Source organism: Camelus dromedarius, chromosome 7 (genome assembly GCF_036321535.1).
Source record: "Camelus dromedarius isolate mCamDro1 chromosome 7, mCamDro1.pat, whole genome shotgun sequence".
NCBI classification, from domain to species: Eukaryota; Metazoa; Chordata; class Mammalia; order Artiodactyla; family Camelidae; genus Camelus; species Camelus dromedarius.
Genome location: NC_087442.1, coordinates 10,793,332 through 10,819,541, shown reverse-complemented (window position 1 = coordinate 10,819,541; position 26,210 = coordinate 10,793,332). Strand labels below are relative to the sequence as shown.

Below are 26,210 nucleotides of genomic sequence, written 5' to 3'. Positions count from 1 at the left end.
TTCTGGATATATAAGGAACTGTCATGAGTAAATAATAGCTAATCAACCAAAAGATACAGAGGCAAAGGGCCGTGTGCACAAAACACTAGTAGCCTATAAATATAAAAAACAAAGTTGGACCACCTTAGCAATCATAAAAATGCAAACTACAACTATAGTGAGGTACTATTTTAACCTAGAAGATGGGCAAATAAAAGAATATTAAGTGTGAATGACTCAGAGGTGGAACACAAGAAAACACGCATGCCCTGTTGATGGAACTATGTACTTGTCTTAATTTAGAAAGCATTTTGTCTAATTATGTAAAGCTGACGTGGGGACCCTAAGGATCAATTTTTATATCTCAGGGATAGATACATATTACACCAGGGTATCTAAAGGAATGTACAAGAAGATTGTCCTGTTTGCAGTAGCCCCAAAATCTAGGGGAAAATCCTCGGGTGCATTCACTGGAGAATGAATAATAAATCTGTCAAACGAATAGAATGGAAGCCTACATGTTAGTGAAAATGAATTCTCTAAAAGCATATGCCACAACATGAATTAATATCATAGACATAGTGTTGAAAACAAAGAATATGACAGAAAACAGTATGAGCAAAATGAACTCCCTTAGACACATTTCAAAGACAAACAACATTGAATAATAGGTATAAAAAGATTCTTACATAAGTGCAAGAACTGTAAGGAAAAGCAAGGGAATGAAAATATAAACTTCAGGGTCATGCTTACCTGGACGTGGTAGAGAAAGAACAATGAAATCTAGAAAAATAACACAGGGGCTGAAAATTTCTCAGTGATCATCTGTTTCCTAAATTGACGGTTTCAGGCAAGAGCATTGATTTTGTTGTTTCCCTAGATGCACTGTATACTCATTGTACATATTGTTTTGTATAGTTCAACATGCAGTTTTTAAAATTTAAAGTAGATTCTATCTGAGTTGTAAGTGCAGGGGAAGTTATGATTGACATACACCAAGCTGTATGGTTCATTGCCTGAGAAGCAAGAGTGGAGGAGAGGAGGGAAATTGACAAGTTAAGAGCAAATAAATTAATGATGTAAATGGTTTTATTTATTTATTTTTAATAATGAAAAAGCAGAGTCAGGAAAAAGGCAATAAAAAGCAGTTTGAAAGCCACACTAGTTGCATCACCAGCTTTCCCTGCCCTCCAGCCTATAAAATGTGTAGTTTCCTCTCCACAGGGACTGTGATGACATGGGAAGGGACCACGTCACAAGGACGTTGCTGATGGGGGATGAGGAGCCTTAGACAAAAAGCCACCTGCCCTGCTTTTCCCCTGAGCCAACCATGTGCTTCAGTCTCCTCTGCTGTGTGGCCCTTTTGCTCTGGGGAGCAGGTGAGTTCCTGCTGTGAACTTGTCAGATTCCAGATCCAGGATTTTCTCCTGTGGCTGCAGAATCAGGCTCCTCCTGGGCTTTGTCTCCACTTTGTCTCTTTCCCCCGCAGGCTCCGTGGACACGGGGGTCACCCAGAGTCCTGGACATCTGGTCAGAGAAAAGGAACAGAGAGCAAAGATGCACTGTGTCCCCATAAAAGGACATACTTTCGTTTTCTGGTATCGTAAGAAGCTGGAAGAAGCGTTCGAGTTTTTGGTTTACTTACGGAATGAAGACATTGTGGAAAAGATAGCAGGATTTGAACAGCGATATTCAGCTAAATGTCCCAAAGACTCACCCTGCAGCCTGGAAATAAACTCCACTCAGGCAGGGGACTCAGCGCGGTACTTCTGTGCCAGCAGTGAATCCACGGTGCTGAACGCTGGCTCTTCTTAGCACACAAACTCATCATGGGCCCAGCTCAGGAAATCAGTGGTGTATGAGGTGGGAAAGGAGTAACAGAAACCCAACTTGAAAGATATTAACCAGAAGGAGAAGCTGGTACATGGCAACTGTGGGTGAGCAGAAAGGGATGTTAGAACAGCTGATGGCACAGAAAGCCAGGGAAGGGGGAGGGAAGTGGTAAAGGGGCTCAGATGCCCCAGCGTGCGGGGCGTCAGGCAGAGGAAAGACACAGGGTATGAGCCTGATGGGTTTCTAACAATCTCTCTGAGAAATGTAACTGTGTGGTTTTCCCCTCACAAAGCTGTACCTTCGGGAAGCTCGATGATCGGCAGGTGAACTTTCTTTCCTGGGGACCCTGATCCCCTGGCCCCGCACAATTCATGATCCAGACCCAGACTCTCCTTTGGGTTCATGACTGCTTCTCACAGCTGTCCCTGCCAGAGCAGCTGAGGGCGCTCTGCAACCCCCTTCCTCCCAAACGCTGGGGTTGTCTGAGGTTTCAAGCAACCTTCAAGCATAACATACCCACAATTAAATGCACCATTTTTAAAGTATATATTTCAATACTTTTTGCAGACTTTTACACTCATGTAACTAGCATGACAATCAAGACCCAGAACATTTCCCTCTCCCCTAATAGTGCCCTCATGCTGCTCTGTCAAGGTCTTTAACATCTCTCACCATTGCTTTGTGTTTTTATCATACATGTCTTGCACTTTTTGGATTTTAAGAAATGTATTATGATTTAATTTTAATGCTCATAAAGAATGTATTTATTTAAAGACTTTTCTGCCAAGACTTCACGTTAGTCCACTTCAATTTAGTCTTTGCATTTCTCAGCTGATAGCTGAGCCTCAGTATCTACAGAAAAATACCTTCTCCAGAAAGAGTGTCACCGGCCACCACACCTGGGTCACACCACCAGCCTCACTACCTGTGTGACCAACTGTTAGTCACTCTTTAATACAGACTATTAGTAATTCAATAGTGATAGAGTTAAAAGATGCCCCTTGCTTACGAAAATAAACCAGTCCATTAAGCACAGTAAGGAGCGTGTTTTACAGGGAGGCTCGTGGCCTGCAGTAAGGAATGCGGGTGTCCCAGCTGTGCCGGTCAAGTCTGTGAATTCACTTCTTGTTCCTCCCGTAGGCCAGTTCAAGAGGTAATATTGTTAAAAGGTATATTTTATCCAAAGCAATCTACAGACTTAAAGCAACCTCTATCATAAGACCCATGACATTTTCACAAAACCAGCACAAAGACTCCTAAGATGTATATGGAACCACAGAGGACCCCGGAGAGCCACAGCAATCATGAGGAAAAAGCCCAAAGCCGAAGGTGCCACGCTCCCCGACTTCTGCCCGCTGTACAAAGATATAATCATCAAAATAGCGTGGTACTGGCCCAGAAACCGAGGCACAGGTCGATGGAACAGAGCAGAGAGGCCAGAAGTAAGCCCACACAAATATGGTTGATTAATCTGTGACAAAATATGCAGGAACATAAAATTGGCAAAAGACACTTTCTTCAAAAAGTGGTGCTGGGAAAACTGGCCAGCCACGTGTGAAAGAAAGAGGTGAGAACAGTTTCTCACAGCTTATATGAAAATAGACACAAAATAGATTAATGACTTACATGTAAGGCCAAAAATCATAAAACGCTGAAAGGAAAACTTAGGGTACCCTTTGGCATAAATTGCAGCAATATTTTTGTATCTGTCGCCTCAGGCAAAGGACACAAAAGCAAAAATAAACAAATGGGACTTAGTTAAGCTTGAGAGGTTTTAATAACAAAGGAAACCATACACAAAATGAAAAGCCAACTCACACAGCGGGAAAAATGTATGCAAAGTGATGACTGATAAGGGGTTAATATCCAAAATATATAAGCAGCTAATATTACTGAATATCCAAAAAATACCAATTGCAAAATGGGCAAGAGAGCTAATAGACATTTTTCCAAAGAAGACATACAGATGGCCAAGGGTCACAGAGAAGGATGCTCAACACTGCTGTCATCACAGGGGCAAATCAAAACCGCAATGAGATGTTATATCACACCTGTCAGATGGTATCATCAAAAATACCAAGAACAGAAACCCTCCTCCTATGTTCCTAAGCAGCAGAAGCTCGTAAGTCTTCTTTCTAAAAGCCAAAAAAAGCCTCAGCAACCATTACCTTCTGTCTCTATGGTTCTGTTACAGTTTCAGACTCATGGGAAAACTCTTTCAAGGGATCTGGCGTCTCTGGCCATGTTAGCCGGGCTCGGGCAGGGTATCGTGTGAACCCACTTATTACTCTCTGTGACACAGGGAGATCTGGTAGAATCACAGAGCAGTGCTTTAGAGCAAGTCATGTTTACAACGTCCTGCTAAAGATGAGCTGGGCTTCATTAGGCTCATGGAGAGGATTACCACAGCCAGATGGCTGAGAAGGACCAAGGGGAAAGACCATTTGGAACTTTGGCCACTAGGAGGGGATGTGGGTCTTTCTGTAAAAACACTTTTGGAGCTTAAAGAGCAAGCAGAGACCTCCCCTCACCTAAGGTGGGAAGTCCTCAGATACTTCAGGGAACTCAAGTAACATATTTCAGGTCCCGGCTGTGGAACCCTGGGTAACGATTAGTCAAATCCATTTCGCTTGCCTTCTCGAATCAAGGTCTTTTTAAGACTTGCGTGTTCTCCAAGCTTCAAGTAAATCTAAACAACATGTTTGTTTGAGGTATTTTCCTGGAACCTGGAGTCAGCTACATCCAGCTGGGAGGAGCCAGAGTAAGCTGTGTCTAGTTGGATGTCAGATTGTTAAGACTGGTTAGAACCATGGACCCTCGACCTGGGTGTGCAAAATCAGGGGACCAAACCTCGACCCTCGAATCCTGCTCAGAGTCTTCCCTTATGACTCTGCAGGGCTTCTAGCTCAGTTATGCCTGCGCAGGATGAGAATTACCACATCTTTTTCAAATCACCTCTCCTCAAGATCTCCACGCTCCCCACACTCAAGGCAGAGCTGCTTCTTTATTCTTTATCACATACATACCCTACACCCCTTGCCTTCAGGGTGGTGGAATTGAGATCTGTTCTCCCATCTCCTCGCTTGGCTGCCTTGCAGATAAGTCTTCTCTCTGCTGCACACCTCAGCACCTCAGCGTTTTGGCTTCCTGTGGGTCAGCTGAGATGAACCCGGTTCAGTAGCAGCTGGGAGAATGATCTGCAACCATCCTGGGATGCCAATAGTTCCTTGAAATACCCAGGATCTAATCTTATCCTTTTAACCCCCATTGCAAATAGCACGTATCCTGTACCTCTAGTTGTCCTTATCGCACATAATTGATAAATAAGCAGAAGAATGCCACCACCACTTCTGTTCAACATTGTGCTGAAATCCCAGCTAACAAAACAAGACAAAGTGTGAGAATGAGAAAAGGGAAAGTCAGTGATTATAGATAGGTGACAAATACAGAAGACGCAAAGGAATCTAAAGAAGCATTGCATTACTTATCACATCATTTAATAAGTTAACTGAGTTAGGAAGTTCCCTAAGGCTTAATTTTTATATCTCAGGGATAGATACATATTACACCAGGGTATCTAAAGGAATGTACAAGAAGATTGTCCTGTTTGCAGTAGCCCCAAAATCTAGGGGAAAATCCTCGTGTGCATTCACTGGAGAATGAATAATAAATCTGTCAAACGAATAGAATGGAAGCCTACATGTTACTTAGAAAATGAATTCTCTGAAAGCATATGCCACAACATGAATTAATATCATAGACATAGTGTTGAAAACAAAGAATATGACAGAAAACAGTATGAGCAAAATGAACTCCCTTAGACACATTTCAAAGACAAACAACATTGAATAATAGGTATAAAAAGATTCTTACATAAGTGCAAAAACTGTAAGGAAAAGCAAGGGGATGAAAATATAAACTTCAGGGTCATGCTTACCTGGACGTGGTAGAGAAAGAACAATGAAATCTAGAAAAACAACACAGTGGCTGAAAATTTCTCAGTGATCATCTGTTTCCTAAATTGACGGTTTCAGGCAAGAGCATTGATTTTGTTGTTTCCCTAGATGCACTGTATACTCATCGTACATATTGTTTTGTATAGATCAACATGCAGTTTTTAAAATTTAAAGTAGCTTCTATCTGAGTTGTAAGTGCAGGGGAAGTTATGATTGACATACACCAAGCTGTATGGTTCATTGCCTGAGAAGCAAGAGTGGAGGAGAGGAAGGAAATTGACAAGTTAAGAAAGCAAATAAAGTAATGATGTAAATGGTTTTACTTATTTAATTTTAATAATGAAAAAGCAGAGTCAGGAAAAAGTCAATAAAAGCAGTTTGAAAGCCACACTAGCTGTGTCACCAGCTTCCCCTGCCCTACAGCCTATGAAATGTTTAGTCTCCTCTCCATGGGGACTGTGATGACATGGGAAAGGACCACGTCACAAGGACGTTGCTGATGGGGGATGAGGAGCCTTAGACAAACAGCCACCTGCCCTGCTTTTCCCCTGAGCCAACCATGTGCCTCAGTCTCCTCTGCTGTGTGGCCCTTTTGCTCTGGGGAGCAGGTGAGTTCCTGCTGTGAACTTGTCAGATTCCAGATCAGGAATTTCTCCTGTGGCTGCAGAATCAGGCTCCTCCTGGGCTTTGTCTCCACTTTCTGTCTCTTTCCCCCGCAGGCTCCATGGACACGGGGGTCACCCAGAGTCCTGGACATCTGGTCAGAGAAAAGGAACAGAGAGCAAAGATGTACTGTGTCCCCAAAGAAGGACATGCTTATGTTTACTGGTATCGTAAGAAGCTGGAAGAAGCGTTCGAGTTTTTGGTTTACTTACAGAATGAAGACATTGTGGAAAAGATAGCAGGATTTGAACAGCGATATTCAGCTAAATGTCCCAAAAACTCACCCTGCAGCCTGGAAATCAACTCCACTCAGGCAGGGGACTCAGCGCGGTACTTCTGTGCCAGCAGTGAATCCACGGTGCTGAACGCTGGCTCTTCTTAGCACACAAACTCATCATGGGCCCAGCTCAGGAAATCAGTGGTGTATGAGGTGGGAAAGGAGTAACAGAAACCCAACTTGAAAGATATTAACCAGAAGGAGAAGCTGGTACATGGCAACTGTGGGTGAGCAGAAAGGGATGTTAGAACAGCTGATGGCACAGAAAGCCAGGGAAGGGGGAGGAAGCGGTAAAGGGGCTCAGATGCCCCAGCGTGCGGGGCATCAGGCAGAGGAAAGACACAGGGTATGAGCCTGATGGGTTTCTAACAATCTCTCTGAGAAATGTAACTGTGTGGTTTTCCCCTCACAAAGCTGTACCTTCGGGAAGCTCGATGATCGGCAGGTGAACTTTCTTTCCTGGGAACCCTGATCCCCTGGCCCCGCACAATTCATGATCCAGACCCAGACTCTCCTTTGGGTTCATGACTGCTTCTCACAGCTGTCCCTGCCAGAGCAGCTGAGGGCGCTCTGCAACCCCCTCCCTCCCAAACGCTGGGGTTGTCTGAGGTTTCAAGCAACCTTCAAGCATAACATACCCACAATTAAATGCACCATTTTTAAAGTATATATTTCAATACTTTTTGCAGACTTTTACACTCATGTAACTAGCATGACAATCAAGACCCAGAACATTTCCCTCTCCCCTAATAGTGCCCTCATGCTGCTCTGTCAAGGTCTTTAAAATCTCTCAACATTGCTTTGTATTTTTATCATACATGTCTTGCACTTTTTGGATTTTAAGAAATGTATTATGATTTTATTTTAATACTCATAAATAATGTATTTATTTAAAGTCTTTTCTGCCAAGAATTCACGTTAGTCCACTTCACTTTAGTCTTTGCATTTCTCAGCTGATAGCTGAGCCTCAGTATCTACAGAAAAATACCTTCTCCAGAAAAAGTGTTCACCAGCAACCACACCTGGGTCACACCACCAGCCTCACTACCTGTGTGACCAACTGTTAGTACTGCTCTGTGTTTAAGTAAAATAGACAATTCAAACATGTTGAAAAAGTTATGGAACTTTGGCAGTGTGCACTTAAAAAGTCTCACTGTTTCCTTATGAAAGTAAACCTTTGAGTTAAGAGTACCGAAGGGGGTTATTTGACAGTGAATCACATGACTTACAGAGATGAATTTCAGTGTCACAGCGCTGCTGGTCAATCTGCGAGTTCTCTTCTTGTTCCTCTTGTGGGCCATTTCATCAGGTTTCTAGCCCTACAAGACAGTCATCTTTCTCCTTACCCTGCTATCGAATAAATCCGCTGTCCCTTAGTTTTCAGTATCCAGATTGAAAATCTCCTCATTTTGACTGGGTCATTTTGAGTGCTTGTATTTAATATGGTTAGCAACATATTTGGATGAAAATGTCATTCTTGCTCTTTGCTCGACTTCTTTCTTCTAACCTGTTTCCTCCTTCCCTTTCTGGGTAATCTTTTTTTTTTTTTATTGATTTTTGGTTTATCCTTTCAGGGTTATTTCTGAAAATATACAAGCATTCCAGATATGAAATTATTGCATTAGAGGCATGGAAAGGGTGGAGGCTGTGAAATATTTTGCAATACAGGAAACAGTGCTTAACAACATAACCTTTTTCGTTATTTACTCCTCGAGCTACCTCTGAAACATGACTCTCCTTAACAATGAATGCAATGAAGATCTTGAATCCACTAGAATTGTCTAAAATTCCGTCAACAAGAATAGCACATATATGTATTCACTGGGATCTGAAGTGTCTCAGAAATTGCACACATAGCATCGTTGTAGGGGATGGTTTTAATGTATAGTCTCTGTCAATATTCTTACTGTTCCATTTGGGGGATGCTGTTTCTGATTACAGGGTTTCTCAGCACAAGCCTCATTCTTTCACGCAAGTGTATCTCTGCCACGTCGTGTCCCTGTCACTTTCTATTCCAGTAGTGCCCCTCGAGAGTCGCGCATACATCTTAATAACGAAGATGATATGGACAACATTATGGTGAAAGTAACTGATGGTAAACATGGTGTATAGAAAGATGCATACAGATATTAAGTCACATTTCCAGGACTAGAATACAATCATAGTAAGTCCTGTTACTGTCATAATTTAGGTCTGTAAATCAGTCTAAAAAGAGTTTTTTTTTAAATCAGGGCACCTTTAACAAATCTGAGGCAAAATATTTGAGGATACATCAACTTCCTAATCCTTTCTGTTCATGGATTTCAGTACAAAGAACATTCTGTTCTAAAGCAGAAATGTTTAACTTGGGACCCATGGACTTCCAAGGGGTGCAATAATAGAATTCAGGAATCCATAAATTTGAGTGGAAAAGATGTGTCTTTATTTTCACTAATCTCTAACTAAAATACAGCATTTAGTTCATAATAGATGTCGTGAATACACCATAGCAGTGTTAGTAGAACCTGTGACAAAATCAATAATAGAAATCGCAGATATTTGCATAAATACATTTGCATATCATTCCATTTGGTGCACATTACAGTTGATATTGAAGTCCCAGGTATTTTCATATCACATTACATAGAGTAAATATCATTACTCTCATCACTTGCTGCTTGGAAATCATGGCAGTTTTCAGAATAACCGGGATATATTTTATTAAATGAACTTTAAAGATGTTTATGTATTAATATACTATACATTTTATTTAAAATGTCTTGGCAACTGCACTTCAAAATAATTGGTTTCCTTTGTAATACTACGTGTTCTATTTTGAGTTTAAAAGACTTTTCCTGTGAAGGGGTTTCTAGGATTTACCAAAATGCCAAAGGAGTCCAAGTGTGAGGAATGAGGTCCTCAACTTTGTAGACTGAGAACCTCAAGACTGGGCCAACTGGTTGGAAGAGAGCTGCCAGCTGGCATTGTTTCTCAGAGTTCTACCCTGTGGCCACACTCTCTAATGCTTCCCATTCTAAATCATTCTATCATTTCCTTTCCCCTTTTCTCTCTGGTCTCTCTCTCTGGCTCACACACACCTTTATTCTAGACGGTGGCAGCAACAGTGAGTCACCAGTTTCAAACCAAGTTTCATCATTAAAGTATCTTTTCTTACAGATGACCCCAGAAATAAAAATAAAGCAAACATTTGTCTACCGAAATAACATTTGATAAGAAATAATTAATCTATGATCACATATTTGTTTATCTAAGATTCTCGAGAATAAATGATATTCTGCAATGAATGTATACATTTCAGCTCAGCACTGGGGATAATATTTTTGCTATCTTGCACAATCCTATGTCAATAAATGTCTGAATTTCCTTGACATGGTATTAACTTCCTCAATCATGTGGATCAGATAACAGCTCCAGAAAATAATCATAGCAAACACAAAGACGGTGCTTATTCTGTGTTAAGAACCCCTCTAAATTCTTTATATGATATTCACAAGTTTCGAAGTAGATGCTCATTCTACCCATTTTACAGATGAGAAAATCAAATCCAAGGGAGGTTAAGGGACTTGCTCAGGGTTACACAGCTGCTAACCGGCAGGGCCAGGACTCAAGCCCAGGTTGCCTCCCAATTCCCCGCTCTAATCCGCCGCCACTGGGGGAGGGTGGGTATAGGGATCTTTGCTATTGACTGCAGTCGTCTCTACTCCATCTCTTCTATGTCAATTATTTATTATAAATGCAGAGGGTGGAGAGCACTGACCGTATCTTACAGCACAACATCTGAATCTCTTCTTGTGTTCGGAGTTTCCCCACTAACAGTATTGGTGGGAACAGCAGTCAGTGGGCAGGCAATAGACTGAAAATTGTAGATATTTCCTAGTTTTCATCACAGCAAGTACACAGGCACGTGACCCTCTGAGTGTGGCTCTGACCAGGAAGTGGGGGATTCAATCTTCTCACCATGTGGGCACCTGTCCATTTAGAAGGGATATAAAGCGCTCCATAAGGCAGAAGAGACGATACAAACGTATTGATCTCTCTTAGTCTTATTTCTTCATCTGCAAAATCAGCTGTGACAGTCACCTTATAGCAATGACCAATTCTGCGTCTTGAGCCAGGGGGAGCCCGAGATCCCAGCCCCTTCCCTTGGCCTCTCTCAGACTCTGTGTCTGGAGCTTCACAAAGAGCCAGCCCTTGTCATGTGCAGCTGGGCCCTGTGCTACCTGGCCCTCTGTCTCCTGGGAGCAGGTGAGCCCAACACGCATTCAGTACAATTCTACCCTGGATGTGCAGACCCTCACTCCGGCACTCTCTTCTCACCACATTGCCGGGCTCCCCTCTGGGCGTTATCCCCAGCCTCTGTATCTTTACCGTACAGGACCCACGGATGCTGAAATCTACCAGAGGAGATTCCTGCTTGCTGGAGCTGGACGGGATGTGACCCTGGAGTGCGAACAGAGTCTGAGATACAATGCCATGTACTGGTACCCGCAGGACCCGGAGCTAGGTCTGAGGCTGATTTATTACTCAACGGTTGAAAAGGATGTTCAGAGAGGAGACATATCTGAAGGCTACAGTGTCTCTCGAGAGGAGAAAGGACTGTTTCCTCTCACTGTGAAGCTGGCCCACATCAACCAAACAGCCTTGTACGTCTGTTCTGGCAGCGCACCACGGTGGAACACGGCCACCGCCCACCGGTGCACAAACCCACTCCAGCCCTGCGGCCCCCACTACAGCCTCTACCTAAAATGTTTTAAATGTCCCTCTGCTCAGCATCCTTCCCTGCACTCTGCGTTCTGAATCAATGACTCATGGACCTAGAGATGATCATACTGAGTGAAGTAAGTCAGACAAAGACAAATATCATATGATATCACTTACATGTGGAATCTAAAAAAAAATACAAATTCTATTTACAAACCAAAGACAGACTCACAGACGTAGAAAGCAAACTATGGTTATCAAAGGGGAAAGGGTGGGGAGGGATGAATTAGGGGTTGAGGGTTAACAGACACCACATTATTATATATAAAATAAACAAGAACCTACTGTATAGCACAGGGAACTACATTCAATTTCTTGTAATAAGCTATAGTGGAAAAAGAATCTGAAAAGAAAATATACATATTTATATTTATACATACACATATGTATGTATATGTATAACTGAATCACTTTGCTGTACACCTGAAACTAACATTGAATTAGTTTCAACATTAGTTGAACATTAGTTCAACTAATGAACAACATTAGTTTCAACATTAAATATATTCAACAAAAATAACATTAAATGAACCACACTCCAAAAAAAATTAAAAAAAACAAGCTCGTGAGAATAGACCCAGAGGATACATTTCAGCACTTTGGGGCCTCTGGTCTTTTAATCGCTCCTTATACATTCACTTATATTTTCCCTTGACATTTTCCTGTGTCCCGCCAGTTTTCCAGATATAAAGGATAAAAAATTAAATAGAAAACAGATTCGTTCTCCAAGGAGCTACTAGTCTAGTAAGAAAGTAATTATCAATTTGAATATAATTTAATACATTGTAATTTCATATATCGCAACATGATACAATATAACACTGCAATCAGAAGCTTTTTGGTTGCTAATGGGAAGATATGACAGTTCTGCCTGGTGGTGGATCAGATGAAGCTAAGAGAATGTGAGCTTCACCAGATGGATGTCATTGCGTGTAGAACATTCCTATTAAAGAGAGTCACACTTGGCAGAATTGAAAGATGAGAAAGTACATGATCAACTGATGTGAATTTTATCCAGCTGAACAAATTTGAGAGAGTTGATGGAATGGAGTTTCGGAACAAGGTGACTTTCTGGTTTCATGGATGTGAGTATAGAAATCTCTTGTGGGCTAATGCTCAAAAGATGGAACTGAAAGGTGAGAGAAATACTCAGTTGTCATCAGCAGACAGGCGATCAACACAATTTTTCAATGGTCTCTAGAAGACTTTGGTTCCTTATAAAGGCACGAGTTCAATAAATGGGACCATGTTATCAGTAGCATTTCCCATCTGGATAGTAGAGTTTGAATTATTTATTGGATAATAAGATAAAAATTGGAAGTAGGCAGTTGTACATACAGATGTGAATAGAGCCTGGCTAGAGGTACAGGTTCTGTAGAACTCAGCACATCAAGAATTAAACTTTGGGGCCAGAAAAGTCCACCCAAAATACAGATTTCGGTTGAGATAAAATACTTGGAAACATAGATTATGGTATTGCGGTTCTTTAAGGAGATAAAAGAAGGCAGAAATGGACTATGTAGGGATTGATCAAGGTATAAAATCTTAAAACAAAAAAAAGGAAATTAAGAGAAAGTATGAGCTTTGGGTTGTCTAACGTTGATATTCATAAGAAAATGAAAAAAGTAAAGGTGATCAAAGCAGAAAAAGCCACAAACACTTCTTGGGTAACTTGTAGGAATAAGGGAACGGTCATATATTAGCTTATTCTGGACAGTAAGAGATTTTACACTGTAGTTTCTTCAGGACATCTTTAGAAAGACATGAGGCAGAGTTGAGCTTCTGATGAACCACCAAAGCAGGCAGCGGGAAGCCTCTGTAAAAGGAGTGTGGATCTGTCTACCAATGGCTGATGCCAGAGGAGACTCTGAGGATGTGGAAGAAATAAAAGGTGTTGGAAAGAGGAGAGTGATGAGACACACAAATACTGTTCCCAACCAGGTATATTTCATGGGATATAGATATATAAATATATATATACATATATAAAGCTATATATATTATTCACATGTATATACAGATGTGAATGATATTCTAAACATAAACACCTGTATATCAGAAACAGATTTAGGAAATTAAATCAAACAAAGATATCAAATATACATACTTGGGAATAAATTGAGCAAAAGTAGTGAAAGTCCTCCACGAAAAGAAGAATATATATATGGCCTTATTAACACCATTAGAGAAGGCTTAAATAAGTGAAGAGATCCTATATTTACAGGTTGGATAGATTTGACAAGTTTAAAATGTCCATTTTTCCAAATTGATTTGTATACTTAACAGAATTCAATCAAACTCCCAATATGTTTTCGATAGAACTTGATAGGCTAAATCTAACTTTATATGATGCTGCAAGGGGCAGTGAGTAGCCAGGACACTCTTACAGTAGAAGATACAAGAGGGAGGACTGTAACAAGTGTTGAGAGTTATTGTAAAACCACACAAATAAAGGTACAGTGTGGCATGGGAACTGTGGGGTTTTCTCATGGATTTGTTTATATAGGTACACATACACACAGAGATAGTACCACAGAAGACACAGAATAGATTTTCAACAAATGGGGGTGGGACTATTGGTTCTGTATGTATGAAGAAAGATGAAACTGGCCACTTACCTCACAACAGCCAAAATCAATTCCAGCTGTGTTCAAAGCATAAACGTAGTAAAATCGTGAAACTAATGAACAAATTGACTGAAATGACTCTATCAAATTTAAGATATTTAATCCATCAAACTGAACTATGCAAGAGTGAACAAATAGCTCCATAGTGAGATATGATGATATTACTAGTTTTCTATCCATAGCCACACTTATATGTCCAAGATGTATATTACATTTATATGTCCAAGAAAGGCCGGTGTATAGAATTTATAAAGGACACCTACAAATTACTATAATTTTTTCTATATATTAGTGAGAAAAACAATAATAGAAAAATGTATAAAAAACACAAACAAGCACCTCACAAAAGAAGAAATTTATTTAGCCATTAAACATGTAAACATTGGTAAATTTCATTATGACTGAGTCTGCAAAGTGATGACATCACAAGAAGGTTGTTGATGGGGATTACAAAACCTCATCCTTTTGCTATATTGTTTCCACCATGGGCACCTGGTTCCTCTGCTCTGTAGCCCTTTGTCTTCTGGGAGCAGGTGAGTCCTAAGCACAAAAGAAAAATCTTGTCCTGGGTTTGCTAAGACCCAGACCCAAGTCTTCTCAGGTTCCCTTTCTGTCTATAGCTTCTGCTTCCTTCTCTTACAGGCTCTGTAGATGCCAGTGTCCCCCAGACTCCAGGACACTTGGGGCAAAGGACAGACAGCAAACATGGATTGTGTTCCCCCAAAAGGACATACTTTTTTTAATTGGTATCAACAGATCCAGAAAAAAGAGTTGAAGTTTCTAATTTCCTTTCAGAACGAACGAGTTCTTGATCAAATCGAGTTAGTCAAGAAGCGAGTCTCAGCAGAATGCCCCCGAAACTCACCCTGCAGCCTGGAAATCCAGTCCTCTGAACCAGGAGACTCAGCACTGTATTTCTGTGCCAGGAGCCAACCCACAGCGCCAAAATGTTAGTTCCTCCTAGTGCACAAACTTATCAAGACCCAACTCAGGAAGCAGGTGATCTATTAGGTTGGAAGGACGTAACAGGAGTTCCCTGGAGCTAGCTTAAGCCACAGTGCAATCTAATACAAGGCTAAAGGGTGCTTAGCGGGAGCCAAGGAGTGATGGACAGACAATGATGAGATATACTAGGTATTAGCCCGCTTTTTTATTTTGAGCATTCAAATACCACCTTCCTATATGACGTCATCTGCATCCCAGACTCCAAAGAACCACTGGGCGTGGGGGAACCGGGGGTCTCTCTTCTCGAGCAGGCGCATGTTATTATCTCTGTTACATGAATCTCACCTTGTTTTCTCCCTTTCCCAGTCCCCTGGGCAACCAGACTGTGGCCTCCCCTATTATCACTCATGTCTTTGTGAAGAATAGAAAAGCTTTTCTATCATTGCTGGCCCCAAGGCTACTCATCACGCCTCAACAGCCCCCTTTCATCTGAAAATGCTGAGAAAGTGCTTCATCCACTCAGCTGTGCTGTTTGCTCCCTGGAGTCAACTTGATTCAAACAAATTTCTTTCTCTCTCTTTTTTCTAAGTGGATTCTGCTGCACAGGGCAGCAAAAATTCACAAATTTTTCTTAAAGACTTTATATTTATCCACGTTATCTACTCTTAGAACCAAATTCCATCCAGTACAATCATCGATTCTATTGCGCTCTTGATATGACAGCTAATTCTTTTAAATTTCACCAGTGTGGCAGAACAACTCCCATTCACTGAGGCTTAAAACGGCTGAGAAACTTTTGGGGGCGCAACACGGAATTTCAGTCTCTGGGAACAGAGGGAAGGAAGAGTAAACGAGCCATGAAAAATGTATTTCAAAGAATGTGTGTAGTTACGGTAAGTTATAGATTTTTTTAAATGAAAAATTGTGAGAATTTTATATGCTCCGTGGGGAGCAATTATTCATTGGATAAATTAAAACAAATTCCTGAGAAATAACTTTAGGGAAACAAATTTTAAGCATTTACCATAAAGTTGAAAATAATGATTTTAGAAAAGAACAAAACCAACAACTTTGTAGGAAATGAGACAATGTGAATGGAAAAAATTTTTTTCATGTAAATTTGGAAAGGAATAATATTTGTGAGAAAGTGTTTAAGAACACTTTAAAAATGATTCAAGTGTCCAGTTTGATAAAGAGCCCAGTCGGAGGGTTCCTTTTATAAACTACTTACAATGGTGTCAGTTTGACAATAGGAATCAAGAACCTTAAAAATGCAAAAGCATTATACTAATTCTATCGTTATACTAAGAAAAACTTGGAAAGTTGGCTTCAGGTCAAAATGGACAGTTGTTACTTACTTGCCCTACACACAGAAGCCACTATGAAACCTGACAACAGTCTTAAGGCAGCAGTGTCCAGATATTGGACAGCAGGCAGGGGAGGGCTGTCAGCACTGAGAAGCGGAGACATACAAGTCCCTGCCTTGGTACAGTTCCTGGACCGCAGCGCAAGGGCGTGGAGACCAAGCCGAGCACAGGGGCCTCGCTGAGACCCGAGTTCAGGGCTGTGGAGGTGGCTGACTTTGTAGGGGAGGGGAAGCTGCTATGGAGAAGGGAGCTGTGCACAAACAGAGCTCCCAGTATTGCATGGGGTCCTCTTTATTATTTATTTATTTTTCATGGAGTCCTCTGTAGTCTTTGGGCAAATGGTAACAGTAGACGTCTACCAGACAGAGCCCCCCCAAGGCCTGGCAGAGAGCACTTGCTGGGGAGCTGTGAGAGGAATGGAGGTTCTGGGGGTCATACAATCCAGGCAGATGGAACTCCTGAGCAGCCAGAGTGGACAGACTTTGCTGACACCCTGAGAATACACTTGGCACCGCCAGGGGGAAGCAGTCACACATCGGGAGATGGGCTACTCAGGTCCTAGAGTGACAGCCATGCCAGAACTGCCCTAACGATGCTCAGCAAGCCTCAAAGGGATCCAGCTGATTTGCCAATAAATTCACTGCCTTTTAGAGAAAAATACATCAGCACTCATTAAATAAAGCCAAAAAAAAATCTAGACTCTTAACAAGGTAGTATCCACAATTTGAATCATGCAACAACAAAGTGTTAGACTTGGGAATAAATGGGAAAATATGACCCAACGTAGGAAAAAATGGCAGCAGAAACCAACCATAAATAACACAGATGCTGGGAACTTCAGACAAGGATTTTCAAGGAGCTGTTAGAAAAATGTTCAAGGATTTAGAAGAAAATATGATCATAATTTGATTAATCGATAAAAGTGATAAACCTGGAACAGTCAAGACATAAAAGGAAAAAACACAAGTTACCATATCAATGATGCAAAGGAGATCATCTCCATAGATCCAGGAGACATTAAAATGGTAGAATATCTTAAGTATATGCCAATCAATTCTACAACTAGGTGAAGTGAAATTATTTGAAAAACGCAACTTATCAAACTGACTAGAGATGAAATTAGGAATGTGAAAAACCTTATATGAAGGAAATTTAATTCTTCATCAAAAACATTCTTTCAAAGAAAACTACAAACCTGAATTCCTTTCCTGGTGAATTTTTTCAAACATTTCAGGGGAAAAAATGCCAGCTTTACCTAACGTTTTTTCTTTTTAGAAAACAAGAAGTAGAAACAATTCATAACTCATTATATAAAACTAGCAAAACCCTAATGCCCAAATCTAAGATATTACAGAACGCTATCCTATATGACCATAGGTGAAAAGATTTTTCCCAACACGTTAACAAATCCAGCCCAAATGCTTTTGTGTAACGTATACATGTGTGTATGCGTATGTATCTGTGCATGTGATAATGCATCAGGACCCAGTGAGTTTACTGCAAGAGGCACAATGAGTTAGCACTCAGAAATGAATGGGTGTCATCATGCTAGCAAAATAATGAAGAATAACCATTTCACCATCTCAATAGGTACTGAGAAAACAGTTGAAAAATCCAGTACTCTTTCAAAATGAACACTCTCAGCCCTGGTAATAGAAGAGAGCTTTCTCAATCTGATAGAGGCTATCAGTGAAAAATTTACAGCTACCACCCAATGTAATGGTGAATATTGGACACATTCTTCCTATAATCAGGAACAAGGCATGACGTTTTCTCTCATTAGTTTTCTTCAACATTATATTGGAAGACGTAAACCATGTCATAGGCCAACCAAAAATGAAATAAAAATCCTAAATACTTTAAAAGGAGAGGTGAAATTATCACTATTTTCAGATTGTATTTATTATATAATATTCATTATATTATATAATATATATTTATAAATTTTATGTATTTATAAATTATAAATAAATTTATATTTATTTATATGGAAATATTTATATAGTTTTTATAAAAATAGATTATTTATATAGAAATCAGTGATTCAGAACTAGAAACAATTAGTGACTTTAGAAAGATCACAAGGTACCACATCAAAATTAAAAATCAGATGTTTCTAGACTTGTTGCAAACAACTGAAAAATAATCTTTAGGAAACAATTCCATATATAGTAGGATCAGTAAATTTAGCAAACGATGGTCAATGAAAAACTACAAAACATCACAAATGTAAACTAAAGAAAATATTAAAACTGAAAACATATATCCTGTTTATGGATTGAAAATTTTAATGCATTGTAATAGCAACTTTCTCAACAAATAATATTGAAACAAATGGATGATTACATGGGAAGGAATGGACTTTTCTGATACCTCATCCCATGAACTAAAATCAATTTGAGATGGGTCATAGGACTAAGTGTCAAAGCTAAAACTGCAAATCTTCTAGAAGAAAACACCCTTGTGAGTTGAAGGTAGACAAAATTTTCTTTTGACTAACTAGTGATAAAACATCATTTCTCCTTTGGCATCCTTTGTACAGGAGGACATTTGTTATACAGATTAACGATTCACAAATGAGAAGAGTGTTCTCAGCGTCCCTAAGATCACCTATGAACACACAGCACATATGTGGCAAGGAGCATGGTATGTGGGTAAGACTGAGAGGTCTGTGCTCTGCCTGTGGTGGAAGGTAAGTCAGAGGAAAAGTGGATTATAGATAAGGTTTGAGAGCCATATGAGCCGCCCAGAGTAGAGGGAATATTGGTCCATGCCAACAAGGACCTTCTTGGTTGCCCAGAAATTAGAATGTCTTTTTCAATTCCCTTCACATCCGTTATGTATCTCTCCCATTCATTCCTCTGATAATAGTCTCTCACTCCTCCTCAGGCATAGATTCTGCTCCCAGAATGATTTCTGTGTCTCCTCTCCTTGCCATGTGTCTACAGACTCCTCCTGTAGGACTCCACCGGACCTGACTTCTCTGTTCTCTCAACTGATGGGACCCCGCCCCCAATAACAGGTTATATTCAGCTCCCAAATCTCTCTTCCACTCAAATCATTGCCTTCAGCAGGGGGCAGCAAAAAAGCATGCTTAAGAACTGCAAATTAGGGCAATTACATTTTTCCCATTAAGGACAAGACCAAAATGATGATTTTTTATTATAATGACCTTGTTTGTGTTCATTGAACCCAAGGATATGCAATTTATTGGAACAAATCCACATTTCTATTGGTATTATTAATGGAAAACTCCACTCAGAAAGAGAGACAAGGGAGAGAATAGTGGAATGTGTCATATGGAATGATGCACTGGCTGTACAATGTGCTTGGGTGCTCCAAATAAATCAGGAACTGTGCAAAATAACACAGGAGAGAGAGAAGCAGACAGGGAATATACAAGACAGGCCATGCGTTGATGATTACTGAAGCCGGGTAATGTGGGGACATGGAAGCTCATTATACTATTGTATGTACTCTGTATGTGTTAGAACGTTTCATAATCAAAAGAAAAAAGATTAAGAAGGAGATTTTTCCAATGTTATATGCAGCAGGATTGACTGGTGTGAGATGCCATGATATATCCACGGACCAGGGGGAGCCAGGACAAGACCAGGCCACCAACTTTGCCTATTACGTCCATCACACAGGATTTCACACCATTGTTGTCTTACTGTGCCATATTTGTAATTTGTTGCACTGAAATACTGAACACTTTCCTCCTAAAATCAGGAACAATTTATGTTATGCCAAAAATATTTCTTTAAGGAACCATTTACAGTTCATTCAAAATATGAGTGAAGATGTTAAGTATTGCTTTGAAATCCCAAACCCTAGCCACATTGAGTGAGTGCCTTCCTGCAATGAGCTAATACTTTTAGTGAAGATCTGCTTCTAGAAAATATTGACCAAAACAGCAGCAGCCCCTAAAGAGCAGTGGCAACTTGGAACAAAGGTTCCCTTCTCTTTAAAAAAAAATCTCAACATTTATGGTGAATATATTCAAATCACATAGCTTACCTAGACCTGAGTTAGAAAAAGTAAATGCAGGAAAAAAAAAAAGAGAAATATTACAGGGTCACAGCCTTCCAGTGAGACTAGACTCCTTTTATTTGAGAGGATTCTGACCTTTCTCTGTGCCCTATTCAGTTGGGACAGTGATGCTTCCTTGAACAACTGAAACAGACAGGTTCTGAGAAGAGGGAGAGAGATTGATTTCCGACAGTTGGCAGTGAAGAACCAGGAAGCAGAAGGAGCAGGAGTTTCCGCATCCGCTGATAGGACACACACTAAGTAAGCCAAAGCACCACCCGCCAGACAAGTGCGGCACTGAAGGTTAGATCCTTGCGGGGTGTGGTGGGAAGGGGTGTGGTTGCATCTTTCTCTGAGACCCACTCAGTTGGGAGGGACAATGACATCACCTACTGAATCCTTGCAGTTTCCTATTTCCATGTCCTGTTCCCCTAGCCCTCGGAGGTGGAAACACCTGCATCCTGCCTCTCCCCACCATGGGCTCCATGCTTCTCTGCTGTGTGGCCTTTTGTCTCCTGGGAACAGGTGAGTTAGGGAAACATAGGGAATCCCTGACTTAAATTTTTCCGGTCATGGCTGAACCTTCTCCCTCAAGACTGTGGCAAGAGGACCCTACGCAGACTTTCTCTAGTTTCTGTCTTGTTGCCTCACAGGCTCCATGGATACTGGTGTTACTCAGACCCCACGGAATAGGATCACAAACACAGGAAACAGTGTTTTACTGGAATGTTCTCAGACTAAGGGTCACGATTATATGTACTGGTATCGACAAGACCCAGGACTAGGGCTCCGGCTGATCTACTCCTCCTACAATGTCAATGATACCAACAAAGGAGAGCTCTCCAATGGCTACAGGGTCTCTCGTATGGAGAAGGAGAAATTCTTCCTGTTCCTGGAGACTCCCGTCCCCAACCAGACAGCCCTTTACTTCTGTGCCAGCAGTTATTTGCACAGTGCTTCCTGCCCACCTGTGCTCTGCACAGAAAGACCAGCACATTTGCTCAGGAGGGCTCAGAAGTCTTCCTGGATGCGAGATGTAGGACCCTTCAAGGTCATTCTGTGCCTGGGTGAGCCTCCATCTGAACTCAGGGCCACCTTGGGTTAGGGTTCCCAGGCCATGGGATGACCCCAAAAGCACAGACTAGACTAGAGCTATCCTCTGACCCACGTTACCTGTTCTGGTGGGGCTAGCCCAGTAGTGTCCTCCTAGGAGAATGAACCTGAGCATTCGGGAACACCATGATGACTTTCAATAAAAGCATCTCTTGTTGGCTCTTCTACAGTGTGGTTTTCAGTGGTCCTGTGGCACCTGTCTCCCTCTACCCACTCTGCAGCATCCCCACCCATTCTGTCCCTGCTGGTGGCTCCTCTACCCTGCCAGCCTTTCTCACTCCTGGGCCCTCCAGATCCTGCTGTTTAGCTCTATACGTGGTTGCCTTGATACCGAGAACAGACAGACTAGCTTGTTTTCTAAAACTTCGTTCTAAGTAAATTTAATTACCGTTCAATTTGACTCAGAAGGTGGAGTTCAACTACCAGAGATAGTGATCTATAAAAATGATCTTTCATCTACTGCTCCATACTTGAATCTGTCCTGAGATTAATCTTAACCTGCAGGAGCAGAAAGACTTGTTTCATTTCCTGGATGTACTACTGAATTCAAAAAAATACGCCTACTGTCCAACATGGAGGCAAAGCTAGGAGCTTGGAGATTCCTCTTTCTCTCAAGGCATTGGAAAAAAAGACCCCGACTGCCCTGCAGGGCGAACCCTCTTAGGAGCCAGTGAACTGTAGGCACAAAGATACTCAATCAAGGACTGCCAAGCATGATGTAAGAGTCTGCCTGCGGACCAGGATAAAGCCTTCCTAATGTGCTTTCTCTTCTTACCGTGGAAGCCTCAGTTATTTCAACAGAAGAATCCACAGGATCTGGTGATGTTCAGGCACAAAGAATCAAATTGCTTTTGTTTCCTACCGCTTCTAATGTGGGCGAGGGGGGAGTCATACCTCTTTTTTGTTTTCCAGTGCCCTTCATGAGTTCTGTTTCATGTATTCCCTTGGGAAAAAAAAATCAGTTTTCTATGGAGTTTTGTTCCCAGCATTCTATACACACTTCACAAGCCATCTCACCTGTAATACAATTCTTCTCTCATGAGCTGTAACTGTTCCATTTTACAGTCTACTGGACATTTTTAGTAGATTTCCCTGGACTTTTCTTCTGCCTTTTTTCCCCCTCAGTATAAATATTTTCCCTTAACCTTCCCATCCATGGTCGTGACAATTTCTTACATGAGTTCCTAAATGATAAATTCATTCTTCTCCTCAACATTTCCAGCTGGATGTCCTACAATTCAAACTCAAGTAATTTATTCCTGAATTTATTGGCTCCCCGCCCCTACATGCATCCACTCTGGCCCATATACTGTACTTCTGTCTCAGTGAGTGGAATGATGGTTCTAAGTTCCTCTTTTCCATTAGTCCTCGCATTACATCCATTGATAAATCTATTACTTCTGTATTACACATTGTCATCGATTCAGATTTCCTGGAAAATGGACTTTGCAAGGGACATTAGTGTTCAGGAAGATTATTAGAAAGTGCCCTTATGATCAACATGGGTAGAAGGGAAAAGAAGGAAGTTGCATGGGGCAGAGGAGAAGCTGGGCAGTCCTGCAGCCTCCACAAAGGCCTAAGCTGAGTCCACAGGGAGCTGGGAGGCGGAGGTGGCCCCTAGAATTACCCGAAGGGGAGGTGAGGAGGCCGGGTCTCATGCCCACATTCAGTGCAGCCACATTGGACACGATGGCCCTGAGAAGGGGGCTGCCCTCGGGGGAAGAGGGGTCCCTTTAGCCAAGACAACTCACAAGGAGGGCCGCCAGCCAGCAGCACGCCTAGGCGGCGGGGGAGATGGCCTTCATGCCTAAAGGGACAGCCCGGAGACTCATCACGGTTTCCGACACGCACGCTTATCTGATTCAGCTGATCCTGTCCGTCTTCGTTGCTTCTACTTTACTGCAGGCCCTCATCACCTGTCACTTAGAAAAGATGCAGTGTTCTTCTCACTGGTCCGCCAGCCTCTTACTGCATCGGCTCTCCTCTGTCTTGGACAATCCCACCAGCCTGATTGAGTCCAACGTTCTCCACAAAGCCCTTCATGAAGAGGTCTCTGTCTAAAAGTATGACCAAGTCTTCCAAATTCACTGCAGAACTTGAGAGTCCAGCTCTACTGACTGTTTCGTATTTCACTGAAGGGGACAAGCTGAATCACAGGGCCTCACCTTTGCAAAGGCTTCTCCTGTGTCTGAAGTGGGTCACTGCTGCTTGACCGCCTGGCTCACTCTTGCATGTCCTTTCATTCTTAGCTGTGAGATTAGCTTCTCCATAAAGGCTTTTCTGACTCCTACAGACAGGGAAGACTCAGCTCCTATCCATTCTAAAACTACCACAGTTGGTGTAGTCCTTCATAAATCACTTTATTCTCACCCTTCCTGAGACTGTGTTCTTTAGTTTGAGAGTGATGTCCCTCCAGTTTGACAGCCTTAGAACTGAGAACATTGTTTGATTTAGTGAAGAAAAAGTAGAAGGATGGGACAGAGGACAGGAGAGGGAAATAGACTCAAACACGTCTCAAGTAGTTCAGGATTTTCTTCCAAATAACATGTTTTCTGAGCTCTGGTGGGTGTTTGAGTCCTCCACACACCCCCGACCTGCAAGTCCTTTAAGCATAATTATATAAGAAGACAAAGAAGACTAGAAAATGAGACAGGGTGTTTTTACTGGACCAAAAATGCATACAGATGTATGTAACAATTATCTCTGATGATTCCTGTATCCCTAATTGTTGACATTTAAAAATTCTCGTCAGCTGCTCCAGAGACTTCCCTCGCTGGACCAGAAAGGTGGGCACGCATGAGTCATTCCGGCTCAGGCAACAAGGGGCACGTGGTTTATCCCTGCCTTCAAGCATCCCTTCCTCTGAGCAGGACCTGAGCCTCTCTCATATCTACTCCCAACCCAAGATCTACCCCTCTCTATCTTCCTTCTTTCTTTAGCCATCTCTACCGCGAGATAAAGATTTTACACCCAGGCCCTGCTGAGAACTTTTATCGACTCATCACTCAATCCTAACATCTCCTCACACTTAGATCAACTGGAAGTCTCTCTCCTTCCTGTTTCTTTAAAATTCATCAGAAAGAATCTCTCCAGATCTCTCTCTAATCACCCATTCCACTTTTTTTTCCAGCAGGGGGCAGTAAAGCTTCATTGATTTTTCTCTTCCTGGCCACTTCCTATTAATGGAAGACCAGCTTTCATAGTAAAAGCAAAGACCAAATGTCACCAATGATTTTAATGATTACCTTTATCTTAAGAGAGCCCCTAATAAGAGTATTTCAGGGTCTGTAAGTCAGAAGCGTTATATTCGTTCAGGACACAGGCGAGAGCAAGAGTGAGCAGGGACCTACCGGTGTTAATACATCCAAGAAAACTGAAGAGGTGATCCTTAAACAGTGGAGCTGTAATAGCCAACATCCAAAAGCCCAGGTCAGCAGCCTGCAAGCAGGAGTTTTATTGGGTGTGTATCCTAGTGAACTGGGGCAGAGGCAGCAGACAAAGGGGGAAGGAAACCTGGGATTCATCTTCGTGACTCAAAGTCACAGCTAAAAACTTTTCTCAAGATGACACGAGGAAAGAGAAAGGAGAGAGAAGAGTGGTTGTTTTGGATTCTGTTCATAGCAGCAGCATCCAAATATGTTTAGCCAATGTTACCCAAGTATGTACTGGAAAATAGCTGCAGATCTGAATTTTCCATGCTGGCACGATTGGTAGTGCAGTTAAAGAAAAATGAACCTTGTACCATGGAGCCTAAGTTGATGAAGTGAGTGAAATCTGAACACCGAAAAGTGAGAAGCGAGACGGGGAAAGTTGTGTGATTATCACGCAATAATACTACATTTTCTGAGAACCCGGTGAATGCCAGTTACTGTTTTCAGCCCTTCACGCGTGTTACCTAAGGGGTTGCCCCACTTAATCCTCGCCAGATGGTCCCTGCACCCCGTCTGACTGAGCCGCGCTGCTCACCAAACGTTCTTCTCTCCCAGCTCTGCAGACTTCATTCCAGCCCGTTCCCCAGAACTCACCTCGAGCATCACTGCCTCTGCCGACCTCCCTGATCAGGTCAAGTCCTCCTATTACGAGCTTTTGAAGCGTTACCGTTCTCATCTTCGTTGCTTGTAATACAGGTGCAATTTTGTCAAAACAGAGACCTGAGTTAAGACCAGCAAAACATCTAGCCTTCTTTGGATGAGAGACGTGGACAAAAATATCAGTGCTCTGATGGGTAAAAGCGTCTAGACGACACTACGGTATCAACAGGACAGCTGCGGGGCCCAGAAGGACTACGTCATCGCAGTCTGAGCGACTTCATTAAGAGCCCGTCCCACTTCCCCAGAGCCGGGAGACACCCTTCTCACCCCGACTGTGCCATGGCCGTCAGGCTCCTCTGCTATGTGGCCCTTTCCCTTCTGGGTGCGGGTAAGTCATAGACACAGAATTCTCTAAAATCAGGAAGAAACATTTTTCTCTGTACTAGGTTTGCTTCTGGCTTCAGCATTCAGGCCCATCCTGGACTCAGTTGCCAATTTTATTCTGTATCTCTCAGGCCTCACAAATGCCGATGTTAACCAGACCCCAAGATACGCTGTCATAGGGACAGGAAAGAAGATTACTCTGGAATGTAATCAAGCCATGGACCACGAGAGCATGTACTGGT

The 26,210-nt window shown here is 41.9% G+C and overlaps 1 long non-coding RNA gene across 2 annotated transcripts; it reads right to left on the bottom strand.

Annotated features, from left to right (window-relative positions):
- Positions 1-102: 102 nt before the first annotated feature.
- LOC135321650 (uncharacterized) lies at positions 103-25,903 on the bottom strand. Of its 2 annotated transcripts, XR_010381559.1 has the most exons (7): positions 25,579-25,903; positions 7,938-8,027; positions 6,716-6,929; positions 4,839-6,525; positions 2,111-2,311; positions 1,697-1,910; positions 103-1,506 (listed from the first exon to the last, which is right to left on the bottom strand). It is a non-coding gene; the product is annotated as an uncharacterized LOC135321650 (long non-coding RNA). The 2 variants fall into 2 exon arrangements; XR_010381558.1 differs by having other exon boundaries at positions 1,697-2,311.
- Positions 25,904-26,210: the final 307 nt, after the last annotated feature.